The sequence below is a fragment of the Sapajus apella genome, unplaced genomic scaffold (assembly GCF_009761245.1).
Source record: "Sapajus apella isolate SASKATOON/1434 unplaced genomic scaffold, GSC_monkey_1.0 scaffold54, whole genome shotgun sequence".
NCBI lineage: Eukaryota > Metazoa > Chordata > Mammalia > Primates > Cebidae > Sapajus > Sapajus apella.
In genome coordinates, this window is record NW_022436994.1 from 1,364,443 (window position 1) to 1,378,207 (window position 13,765).

The following is a 13,765-nucleotide window of genomic DNA, read 5'->3' on the forward strand; positions in this document are numbered from 1 at the left end:
CAGAGCAGTTACAGAGGCTGCACTGCAAGGGCAACAGGAGTGAGGATGAGCCGCTCTGATCATTTATTTTGGTCACATGGAGGTGAGAGGAAGGAAATGTTGCAAGGGGGACCAAAATGTCGCTAATACAAAAATCCTTCTTTTTACTTGTCAGCTGAGATTCCACCTGCAGTGAGGTTTCGTTTTCATCCCACAAATGTTTGAGGGAGAAAAATTCCTGACAAGTCATATTAAGAATGTAATATATTTTATTAAATATTAGTATTTCATTAAAGAAAGAAATGGGAATGGGAAACATCACATGAGAAAGAAAATAGAGCTCAATGCAAATGAAAATTTGATCAAATGCATACAAATTAGACACATTTTAAAATATGTTAATTAAAATTACAGGCTTTATTCCCATTTCATGATTTACTATCCTGGAGTGCTGTTCACATGTAATGAAGGAGGTACTGTTAAACAAAAGGATTGAAAAATGAAATCCCGTTTAATCACAGGCTGTGGTCAGGATTGAATCACTTCGCTGCGGATTCCCGACTCCAGTACTTGGCAGCTGTTATTCAGGGCCTCACGTCCATCCTTCACGTCTTCCCACAACTCAGTTCTTTTGCTCATTGTTCTCTGCATTTCAACCGAGGCACCTCGTCATTCTTACATCTGAGTCATCAGCACAGAGCAGGGATTCCAGGTAAAGGTCAGCAGAAGTGTCCTGAAATGGAGCGTCATGTTCCTGCTTCGTGACATTATGTCCGTACTGGAGCCCAAAAATGTATTAGTTTCATCCTGGCTCAAGTCATCAGGCAAACTACTATGTACATCATCTGGCCTCCAATAAAATCACAACTTTTAAAACTTTGCAAAAAATTACATATCTGGCAAAAAATTTAATATATTAAAATTTACATACTCTCAAGTAATGACACGGTGGTGTTCCAGGCATTTGAAATCATATAGGTTAGCAAGGAAAATGTTTTGTATATTAAATATATGACATATATCATTATATACTAAATCAAGAGTGTTATTGTTGCTGATGCAAAAATACTGTATATGATGAGTATATTAAACACGGTAAGTGCACATAAAGTTTTCCTTTTTCTTCCACAGTATAGACCTCTCTTTGAAGACTGGCAACACGGCAAGGGAGAGATCATTTTCCAAACTCTTGAAAATGTGTGAGGGATCATGACCTGTTACATCAATGGAACGTGAAGAGAATGCAATTATATCACATCTGTACCAGCGAGCCTAATGGAAGAGGTGCCCATCCACTCTCTTTCCTCATCCAACAGCTGGATGGAAGGATACTAAGGCTTTAGGTGAAAACAACGTCCTGTGATGAGAGAGGCCTGAGCACCTCACAGTGCATGGAAGCCAGCTCCTCACCAGGAACACATGCAGTTGCCCTATGTGTGCAAGGCATTTATCTCCACTGTTGGACCTGACCTTTAGGGTAATTTTGTAATGGCAGTTAACATTACCCTGGTAACAAAACAGAACACTGTCAAAGGAACGCTTTATGGTGCCAACCCACCACTGCCTTGAAATACAGATTACTTTGCAGAGCTCTCCAGGGAAACAGCAGTAGTAGGATAAATGTGATCTTCACATATAGATAGATGGATACATAGATAGACACAGATAGATAGACAAACAGGTAGGTAGGTAGATGATAGATAGATAGATTTTTTAAGCATCAGATTGGCTAATGCGGTTGTGGGACTGGCAAGTCCCACATCTGTAGGGTAGCCTGGCATCTGAGAACTGAGCAGGATTTCTGTGGTAAGGTCTTGAGGCAGAAATCCTTCTTCTTTGGAAACCTCAGCTTTTGATCTTAAGGTCTTTGACTGAATGAAGCTCCTCCTTATTATCAAGGATGCTTTTTTTTTATTATTATTATTTACTTAAAGTCAATTGATTGTAACATCTGTAAAATACCTTCAGAGCAGCATTTGGATTAACGTTTGTCAAAAGAACTTGACACCAAAATCTAGACAAGTTGACGCATGAAATTAACCATCTAACCTCCCCTCCCACCGGCTCACACTGAGGGCCAACTCCATCCTTACCTCTGTTTAAGTAGGAATGCACACCTGACCCCGGGTAAATCCAGCTAGGGCCTTTGACTTACATCTTGTGACCTAAAGGGAAAAATCTATATTGTACCCAAAGTATTTTTTGCAGTAATTTTCACTTGGGAAATATGAAAGCCGGGTAAACAACTAGGAAGGCAAAAGGCAGAAGACTTTGTAACTTTAAGCTAGGGTCAAGAAAATCAAACTTATGTACAAATCAGCATCATGAGGAAGCAGCAAATAAAAGATGTTCAACTGCTGAACAGGGCCTGGCTTCAGACAGCGTCAGAGATGACGTAAGATAAAAATGGAGACACCAGCAGAAAGGATGAGGATGCTGTCTCAATGCTAATTGAAATTTATCAGAATTGAAGGTTTATTTTCTTTTTTCTTTTCTTTTTTTTTTTTTTTTGGGACGGAGTTTCGCTCTTGTTACCCAGGCTGGAGTGCAATGGCGCGATCTCGGCTCACCGCAACCTCTGCCTCCTGGGTTCAGGCAATTCTCCTGCCTCAGCCTCCTGAGCAGCTGGGATCACAGGCACGCGCCATCATGCCCAACTTATTTTTTGTATTTTTAGTAGAGACGGGGTTTCACCATGTTGACCAGGATGGTCTCGATCTCTTGACCTCGTGATCTACCCGCCTCGGCCTCTCAAAGTGCTGGGATTACAGGCGTGAGCCACCGCGCCCGGCGGTTTATTTTCAAATAACCTGTATATCCTGAAAGCAACTGGACTGCCCAACTTGAGATGGCTTGAGTATCTGCTTTTCTTTTCAACAAAATGCCCTAACTAAAAGAGAAGCCAATAGGAATACTTTGCTGGGGAAGTGTTGTTTAATCTGGAGTCTGAGAAATAAATGGGTGCAGTAAACGGGGCAAAAGTTCAAACATGTTGTGTATTATCCTCCCATTCCAGTTTGTGCTCCACTTTATGAGGAAAAAGTGAGGGAAGGTCCAAAGAATTTTAAGGAGAATGTAATTTAGGCTGTCAGCAATGGGAAGCCACTGAATAAATTTTAATCCCTGGGAGACAGACAGTACTCTGTTCACACTGATCAATCTTGAGTGAGTACGGGGTAAACATCATTCAGTTTTGACTTAAAATTATTTTATCATTATTATTATGATTATTATTACTTTGAGACAGAGTTTCATTCTTGTCGCCCAGGCTGGAGTGCAATGGCAAAACTTCAGCTCACTGAAACCTCCGCCTTCTGGGTTCAAGCGATTCTTCTGCCTCAGCCTCCTGAGTAGCTGAGATTAGAGGCACTCGCCACCACACCCAGCTAATTTTTTGTATTTTTAGTAATGATGGGGTTTCCCCCTGTTGGCCAGGCTGGTCTCGAACTCCTGACCTCAAGCAATTCACCTGCCTTGGCCTCCCAAAGTGTTGGTATTTCACATGTGAGCTACTGTGCCTGGCCCAGTTTTCACTTTTAAAAATATGTGTTCCACAATGGTTGAACTAATTTACACTCGCACCAACAGTGGAAGACAGTGTGGTGATTCCTCAAGGACCTAGAAATCGAAATTCCATCTGACCCAGCAATCCCATTACTGGGTATATATCCAAAGGATTAGAAATCGTTCTACTATAAGGACACATGCACACGAATGTTCATTGCAGCACTGTTTACAATAGCAAAGACATGGAACCAACCCAAATGCCCATCGATGATAGACTGGACAGGGAAAATGTGGCACATATACACCATGGAATATTATGCAGCCATAAAAAATGATGAGTTCATGTCCTTTGTAGGGACATGGATGAACCTGGAATCCATCATTCTCAGCAAACTGACACAAGAACAGAAAATCAAACACCGCATGTTCTCACTCATTGGTGGGTGTTGAACAATAAGAACACATGGACACAGGGAGGGGAGCATCACACATTGGGGTCTGTGGGGGGGGAACTAGGGGAGGGATAGTGGTGGGTAGGGAGTTGTGGAGGGATAACATGGGGAGAAATGCCAGATATAGGTGATGGGGAGGAAGGCAGCAAACCACATTGCCATGTATGTACCTATGCAACAATCTTGCATGTTCTTCACATGTACCCCCAAACCTAAAACACAATAAAAAATGTATATATATTATACATATATAATATATGTCATTGGGTTTTCTGTAAAGTAAGCATGTATTGTTTCAGTAAATACAATGAAAATAAAAATTATGTAGTTGTCTCTGTCAAATATGATGTAAATGTGAAAAGCAAAAAAGTTGAATAGTAAAAATGTAAGAAATGCCTTTAGAATTAATAAGTTGAGATTCAAAGCAACCAAAATGTCAGCCGTGATTTACTTAAGATCTTTCTGGAATGTGTGACTAGATTGTGGTGGTGTACAGATGCACTCAAGCCAAGGCATGAGTTAGAGTTGGCACCACAGTCCAGGCTGATGCAGGGCCATGGAGAGCCAGTCTAGGTTCAGGGCTGGGAGGAGGATAACAGACACAATGCATGTCAGGTAGGCTTGATGATGCTTCCCATCAGCTAGAGTGTGGGAGGCATGACAAAGGAAAGCTAAACATGGCTTCCAATTCCCGACTTCAGCAATTAGGCTGATATTAATTCATACTTTGCCTCAGAACGTAAATGCAGATATGTTATGGATAGCCTACTTCAAAAGAAAATGCAATAGGGTTGTTTTGAATTAAACACACACATATAAATTCTCAAGTAATGAGGAATAAGAACTGGAATTGCAAACGTTTTAAAAATGTTTTAAAAGATTAAGAGAGTTGCCCCAGACAGTGTTCTAAAATTTTGTTTACAAGAGAATATATATGGGGGTTTATGGTTGTAACACGAGAAGGGAAGAGAGAATAGAACCAGCTGCTCCTTGCTCACTTTTAATTCTTTTCCACCATTCCAGGGAATTACTGGAATTGAGTTGCTTGGATGCTTCCACGTGAAACGCAGACCTGCCGTGACCCCCATTTAAGTGGTGGAAGGTGGAGAGCTGCACCTCTGGAGCTGGCTGAACCTCAAATCAAACTGCCTGAAACCAGAGCTCTAATGCTGACAAGTTACGTATGTTCTGTTTGCTAGTGTCTTGATAGGAACACATTTCATTTTAAGTCATCTACATTTAACATAAATATTTAATCAAAGTTGCCAAGTATGCTTTGAAGCATCAGGCAACAGTCATTTTTCAACTCAGGTGTCTAGACTAATCAAACTTTAAGAAAGAGTGCAACGTTCATAATGACACCATCATTTTATTGAATCATTCCAGTTAAATTTGATTTCAGTGCAGAAATCACAACATTTGCTTTTCTCTGATAGAAATGCAGCTCAGAGCTATAATTTTCATTTTGATTGAAGGGTATACAGCTTGTGGTGTTTGGGGCTCCACATGAAATTCAAAACTATGTGACTCTGATTCAGACCCATATTCTGTGACCCTTTCTTTAAACTGAGAAAGGAAAGGGGAAACATTTTTGACACCAGTTCTCCACCTCCCCACTTTTGTCAGGCTAAATTTCTGCTCTGCTGCAAGACGTAAATCCTTTGCTCAAGCTGTTGAACTGCGCAGACAATACCTCCAAAATATTATTGTCGAACTATCAAGAGAATGATGTTATTGGAGGTTGTATTCCTTCGCTGACTCCCAGAGTTGAGATGAAGATCAAGTTAGATGATATACACGGATGCCATTGACGGAATCACTCTGAGAAAGAAACTATAAAAATGTTCAACCTTCCATTACAATCTTATTGAAAGCAGCATTTGTTTGTTTGTTCCACTAACTTTTCTAAAATTCTTTAAAGAACACATTTGATTATATTGAGATATACACTTTTTGATATTGCCTGACTCATAAATAAGTTACATTTGGACATTTTTAAAGTATGTGAGAACAATAAGAACATGTGGACTCAGGGAGAGGAGCATCACACACTGTGGGCAGTTGGGGGGGTGTAGGGGAGAGACAGCACGAGGTGGGGAGGGATGGGAGGGTGGGGAGGGATGGGAGGGTGGGGAGGGATAACCTGGGGAGAAATGCCAGGTATAGTATGCACCTAAAGTAAAATAAAATTAAAAAAAAAAGTATGTGAGTTTTCAGTACTAACAGACTGTTAAAACGGAGTTCCTTTGGTTTGGAGCAGAGATTTTAGAACCAAAACGAATTTACAAGAAAAACAAACAAACCAACCCATTCAAAAGTGGGCAGAGGATATGAACAGACACTTTTCAAAAGGAGACATTTATGAGGCCAACAAACATATGAAAAAAATGCTCAACACTGGTCATCAGAGAAATGCAAATCAAAACCACATTGAGATACCATCTCACGCCAGTTAGAATGGTCATCATTAACAAATCTGGAGAAACAGATGCTGGAAAGGATGTGGAGAAATAGGAACACTTTTACACTGTTGGTGGGAGTCTAAATTGGTTCAACCATTGTGAAAGGCAATGTGGTGATTCCTCAAGGACCTAGAAATAGAAATTCCATTTAACCCAGTAATCCCATTACTGAGTGTATATCCAAAGGATTATAAATCGTTCTATTATAAAGACACATGCACATATGTGTTCATTGCAGCACTGTTTACAATAGCAAAGACCTGGAACCAACCCAAATGCCCATTGATGATAGACCAGACAAGGAAAATGTGGCATATATGCACCATGGAATACCATGCAGCCATAAAAAACAACGTTTGTGTCCTTTGTAAGGACATGGATGAATCTGGAAACCATCATTCTCAGCAAACTGACACAAGAACAGAAAATCGAACACCACATGTTCTCACTTATAGGTGAGTGTTGAACAATGAGAACATATGGACACAAGGAGGGGAGTATCACACACTGGGGTCTGTTGTGGAGAATAGGGGAGGGACAGCGGGGTGTAGGGAGGTTGGGGAGGGATAACATAGGGAGAAATGCCAGATATAGGTGATGGGGGGGGATGGAGGCTGCAAACCACACTGCCATGTAGGTACCTATGCAACAATCCTGCATGTTCTGCACATGTACCCCAGAACCTAAAGTGCATTGGATTTATATATAAAATATATATGTATTATATATATATATATATAAAATAAAATAAATAGTGGCATGCTCTTCCCTGCCAGGTGCAGACATTCCTGCTGAGTCGATTGAGGTCAGATGCTTTCCATCAGAGGGTGTCTGGCCGTCAGGTCCCCAGGAAGTTGTGTGAAATTGGCAACAAAAGATAGAAAGTAGGCTGGTGGCATCTGTGGGTTCCAATACACAAAATTCTAAAATCCAAATATCTGGAAGTCCAGAATTGTCTGCGTAAGTTTGAGGCAAAGGTGAAGAGGATACCAAATGACCAAGAGTGGGTAAGCTGGTGTCGACAGGTCAGGAACCGAAGATGGCATGGCAGTGAGCATGTGTCCTGAAGGGCCAGGGCTGGATGGATGTGGCATAGAGGAGTTGCAAGGCTAGAAATGCACGCAGCCAGACGCTAGGTTTCAAAAGGCGACATATTTTAAGATGTGGTAAAAATTTTTTGACCAGTTTTAAGCTGTTTTCTCTAAATTGTGTAAGCTTCAGACCCCCTAAACCTAGACACAGCCCTGAGTATATGTGTCTGGAGTGGATTGGATGTTTGCAGGATTTGTATACAGCAACTCACATCAGACAATAGCCTCTTAAGGACACAGCATCCCACCGGTGCCTGTTAACACTGCTTCTGTGGAGTCGTGATGTGAATGTTGACTGTAGGTGTAATGTATTTTGTAATTTAAGTTAACATTTAGCATTTTTATCAACCTTGGCTTGGGGACTTTAGGCCACAGTGAAATGGCAAATTTAAAATAACATACAATGATGGGCAATTTAGATGAAACATTTTACTTTCCAGTATTAAATTTAAAGGACAGGTTGAGTGTCCTTTATCCAAAATGCTTAAGACCAGAAGTATTTTGAAATTTGTATTTGTTTAAAAAATTTTGGAATGTTTGTGTTATACTTCCTGGTTGGGCATTCTGAATCCAAAAATCCAAAATCTGAATAGTTTCAATGAGTATTTTCTTTGAGAGCGTCTTATCAGTACTGAAAAAGGTTTGAATTTTGTAACATTTCATATTTGGGGTTTTTGGATTTTCAAACTGTACCAGTTTTGTACCTGCAAGCTCATATCTCCTCTTTCCCTAGTGCGGTCAGAAGGCTTCCAGTAAAAAGCCACAGGATATTTCCGTATTCACGCATTTGGGAGATGATTCATCCCTAAAAGACAGCTCAAGGCCTCTTCAAGAATCTTCCAACTTTCTCATTTCCTGCAGTTCTATATATTTTCATCTGCTACTGAAAAAGCAAACCAAATATTATGATTTGCTGTTTATTGAAGCATGCATTTTTCTCTGGAACAGTGTTTTATGAGTGTGTGTATATACCCGGGCATGCATGGGTGTGTATAGTTTACATTGTATAATTCGTTTGTTGACTTACGTTTGTTTCTATTTTAATAGTTCCATGGAGCAGAGGTCTTAACTATATCAGGCTGATTCATGCATTTGATATTTTGTATTTTACACAAAATTAGTGCTAATGGTGATCTATTTTTCTTAGTTTTAGAAAACTGAAAATTAGACTTGATTTTCCTAGTTCAGAGAGTAACTCCTTTATCAACTTCGATATAAAGTGTTTCTTGATATCAAACAAAAATTATTAATATTGACCATTTACCTTTAGAGAATTGGGTTTTGGAATTTAATAAATATTTTTGAAAATTATAGGTAAATTTTACCAAGTATGTATATATACATATACACAGCCCTATACAGCTGTGTTATTGAGGAATTTTCTAAATGGCTTATTTCCATGCATTTTGAGAATGAAAGTTTTAGAGATATTAAAAAAAGTAAGCAGCAGAATCCCATAGACTTGTCAGCCAAAGGTGAACTCATCTTCCTCAACTCCTGTTGCTCACCGACTAAAATCCTTTTTTTTTTTTTCTTTTTCCAAAAAGTCAAGAACTAAGAAAGGATATTTTTCAGGAAACACTGCAAGTTACAGTTTAGAGAACATTTAATCCATCTGAAGATTGGAGGTAATCCTATTCCAACAACAATCTTATCTTGGTTATTTCCTAACAGGAATGAAAGAAAATCTGAGTGGAAAAAAATCCCCAAAATTTAAATAATAAATTTATATTCATTGAAATAATAACTCAAAAAATAGATTGAAGTTGATGGGTATTATGTGCTAGTTGCTAGGGATACAAAGATGATTAAAATAAACTCATATTAAAATCTGTTAAACCTGTAAAATAAAATAAATTAAAATCTGATCTTCAAAGAGTTAGATATATAAGCAAAATAATTACGCTGTAGGGAAAGTGATAGCCTTGGGTTAAGGCAGGTGTATAGGGAAGCACTTCTCAATTGCTTCGCTAGGTTTTTTCACTTATTCTCGAAATATCGGTGTACCTCAGTATTTTCTACTTGCCCATTTCCTTTTTACAGACTACTAGAAAGTCTTGGCTGGGCGCGGTGGCTCAGGCCTGTAATCCCAGTATTTTGGGAGGCCGAGGCAGGCGGATCACAAGGTCAAGAGATCGAGACCATCCTGGCCAACATGCTGAAACCCCGTCTCTACTAAAAATACAAAAATTAGCTGGGCGTGGTGGCGCACGCCTGTAGTCCCAGCTACTTGGGAGGCTAAGACAGGAGAATTGCTTGAACCCAGGAGGTGGAGGTTGAAGTGGGCCCAGATTGTGCCACTGCATTCCAGCCTGGCGCCTGGCGACAAAATGAGACTCTGTCTCAAAAAAAACAAAAACAAAACAAAGTCTTGTGTGAGATTGGTCTTAATTGGCAGCTGTAAGCTGAGAATGTCCACATCTCTGTCTCCAGCCCAGATTCTGTGCTAAGGGCCAGCCCCATGTATTCCACCTTGCATTAGCCATTTGCCAAGTAGACAGCTTAGACCCCTTTCATGTTCATAATGGGGAAAACAAAACTCATCATGCCCAATTCTTTCTCTCAAATTTATGTCCCCTCTGATCTCAATCATTTATTCATTCTTCACTCTGTCTCTCACACACACACACACACACACACACACAAATGCATGCATGCATGGACACATAAATAACTTGTCAGATACAGAATCAGTTATTAAGAATAAAAGTTTAACAGACCAAAATATGCATTCATGGAGCTTATAATTTTTACACACAAAACTGAATTATCAGTTACTATTGTGATAAATACTTTGAATTATGGAGAGTTCTAATCAAGACAGAAAATAGTAGCCCAGGTTACTTAGCGGACATATTACTAGCTTTGGTTGAGAAGTGAAGAAAGAGCTCTTCAATAAGTTGTATTCCAGTGAGCATTGTCCCCATCATATTGTATTTTATTATAATTATATCCCTTATCATATTTGTGATTATTTGATAATTTATTTGTTTACTCCAGTGGTTCCCAAAGTGTGTCCCATGGATTCACAGCACTTTCACCATGTTTACAAAAATCAAAACCAATTCTTAATTAGACTAAGTCATTGCACTCTGCGATGGCTCAGTACACACTGGTGCAGTGGCAGCAAGCTGTAATAGCAGGCCATTGAACTCTTCATTGGCAATAATTGAAATAAAACAAACAAATAAATACATAAAGCCAGTTTCACTTAAGAATGTCTCTTGGCTGTGGGCGGTGGCTCATGCTTATAATCCCACCACTCTGGGAGACCAAGGCGGGCAGATAACCTGAAGTCAGGAGGTCAAGACCAGCCTGTCCAGCATGGCAAAACCCAGTCTTTACTAAAAATACAAAAATTAGATGGGTACGGTGGCACATGCCTGTAATCCCATCTACTCGGGAGACTGAAGCAGGAGAATCGCTTGAACCCACGAGGTGGAGATTGCTGTGAGATGAGATTGCACCACTGCACTACAGCCTGGAGGACAGAGCAAGACAGTCTCAAAAAAAAGAAAAAAAAAGAATGTCTCTTGATGAAGTACAAAAAGTTAATTTCACTATATTTTGAGCTAATCGTACATGTATTATTAACGCACTGTGCTATGAAATAGGAAGTCTGTGTTAAGCACTTCCACAACATACCAGAATATGATGGAATTTTTGAGGAAAAGTGCTCATGAAATTAAGCCGTGAGCTGGACTAGAGACTTTTTCATAAAGAATTATCTTTACTTGAATAAATGACTGAAGACTTTTTATTTTCTTGAAAATGAATAAAGGGAGTCTATTATAAAACTGATGGTATTTTGTTGCCAATAATAAAACTAAAGATTTGTATCTGCTACTGTTGTCAACTTCCCAAGATTTAAAGCCTTTTGGATGACATTTGGGATGATACTAACAAATGTGATTATGTATAATGTAATCAAATGTGTCAACATTTGGAAGTTTTTCATAAATCTGTGATTCATTATTTTTCAAATGACTAATACATGATTTTACAGAATCATGAATGGGTAAAATATCCATTCAAAGTGCAAGATGAAAGGATGTTTATATAATGGAGTCTGGAAAGTTCATTGATATGACTTCAGATCACACATTGGAATTCATCTTTATGAAGCTGCCTCCCTTCAGTGTAATATCAAAGAATATCTGAAAGGCTATTACTGATCAAGGAAATAAGAGAGGACACAAAGAGATGGAAAAACATTCTATGCTCACAGTTAGGAAGAATCAATATTGAGAAAATGGCCATATTACCCAGAGTAATTTATAGATTCAATGCTATCCCCATCAAGCTACCATTAACCTTCTTCACAGAACTGTAAAAAACTGCTTTAAACTTCATATGGAACCAAAAGAGAGCCCACATAGCCAAGTCAATCCTAAGCAAAAAGAACAAAGCTGGAGGCATCACACTACCTGACTTCAAACTATACTACAAGGCTACAGTAATTAAAACAGCATGGTTCTGGTACCAAAATAGAGATATAGACCAAAGGAACAAGACAGAGGCCTCGGAAACAATGCCACACATCTACAACCATCTGATCTTTGACAAACCGGATAAAAACAAGCAATAGGGAAAGGATTCCCTGTTTAATAAATGGTGTTGGGAAAACTGGCTAGCCATATACAGGAAGCTGAAACTGGACTCCTTCCATATACCTTATACATAAATTAACTTCAGATGGATTAAACATTTAAACATAAGAACTGATACTATAAAAACTCTAGAAGAAAATCTAGGCAAAACCATTCAGGACATAGGCATAGGCAAGGACTTCATGATTATAACACCAAAAGCATTGGCAACAAAAGCCAAAATAGACAAATGGGACCTAATTAAACTTAAGAGCTTCTGCACAGCAAAAGAAACAATCATTAGAGTGAAAGGGCAACCAACAGAATGGGAAAAAAATTTGCAATCTCCCCATCTGACGAAGGGCTAATATCCAGAATCTATAAAGAACTAAGGCAGATTTACAAGAAACAAACAAACGAACCCATTCAAAAGTGAGCAAAGGAGATGAACAGACACTTTTCAAAAGAAGATATTTCTGTGACCAACAAACATATGAAAAAATGCTCATCCTCATTGGTCCTTAGAGAAATACAAATCAAAACCACGCTGAGATACCATCTCCCCCCAGTTAGAATGGCGATCATTAAAAAATCAGGAGAAAACAGATGCTGGAGAGGATGTGGAGAAATAGGAACACTTTACACTGTTGATGGGAGTGTAAATTAGTTCAACTATTATGTAAGACAGTGTGGTGATTCCTCAAGGATCTAGAAATAGAAATTCCTCTTGACCCAGCAATCCCATTACTGGGTATATACTCAAAGGATTATAACTTGTTCTATGATAAAGACACAAACACACATATGTTTGTTTCGGTGCTGTTTACACTAGCAATGACCTGGAACCAACCCAAATGTCCATCAATGATGGACTGGACAGGGAAAATGTGGCACATACACACCATGGAATACTATGCAGCCATAAAAAATGATGAGTTTGTGTCATTTGTAGAGACATGGATGAATCTAGAAACCATAATTTTCAGCTAACTGACACAAGAACAGAAAACCAGACACCACGTTTTGACTCATAGGTGGGTGATGAAGAATGAGAACACTTGGGCACAGGGAAGGGAACAACGCTCACTGAGGTAGGTGGGGGATGTGGAAGGGAGTGGAGGGATAGGGGATGGGGAGGAAGAGAGGGATAACACTGTGAGAAAGCATGATGTAGGCAACAGGGGAGATGGAGACAGCAAACCACCATGGCATGTATGTACCTACGCAACAATCCTGCAGGATGCAGGATGTGCGCATGTACCCCAGAGCCCAAAGTACAATATATATATATATGCCTACCTTTCTCAAGGTACATTTTCTTTATATACTTCATTGAAAAAGCATATCACAATATTTAATGCAGACACAGACACAAGAATCTAACCATCTTCTATGAAAGTGGATATTACAAAGATTTGCAAAAATGGAAAACGATAACTCTCCTCACTGTTTGTATTTTTTAAATGGGGTTATATTTTCGTAAAAACAGTTTCATATTAACGTGTAATGACTTTACTGTTATTTAGAAATAAATAAATACAATCTTGTGGCTCAAGCCTGTAATCCCAACACTTTGGGAGGCCGAGGCGGGTGGATCACGAGGTCAAGAGATCGAGACCATCCTGGTCAACATGGTGAAACCCCGTCTCTACTAAAAATACAAAAAATTAGCTGGGCATGGTGGC

General features: G+C 39.2%; 1 long non-coding RNA gene across 1 annotated transcript in view; it reads right to left on the bottom strand.

Moving 5' to 3' along the window:
* Positions 1–236: 236 nt before the first annotated feature.
* Positions 237–13,765, bottom strand: part of LOC116527453 — a 22,137-nt gene continuing 8,608 nt past the window's right edge. Inside the window, exons 2-3 of the long non-coding RNA XR_004258547.1 lie at positions 2,073–2,144; positions 237–1,193 (exon numbers count right to left, since the gene is read on the bottom strand). This is a non-coding gene — a long non-coding RNA (uncharacterized LOC116527453). The remainder of the gene's footprint in view (positions 1,194–2,072; positions 2,145–13,765) is intronic.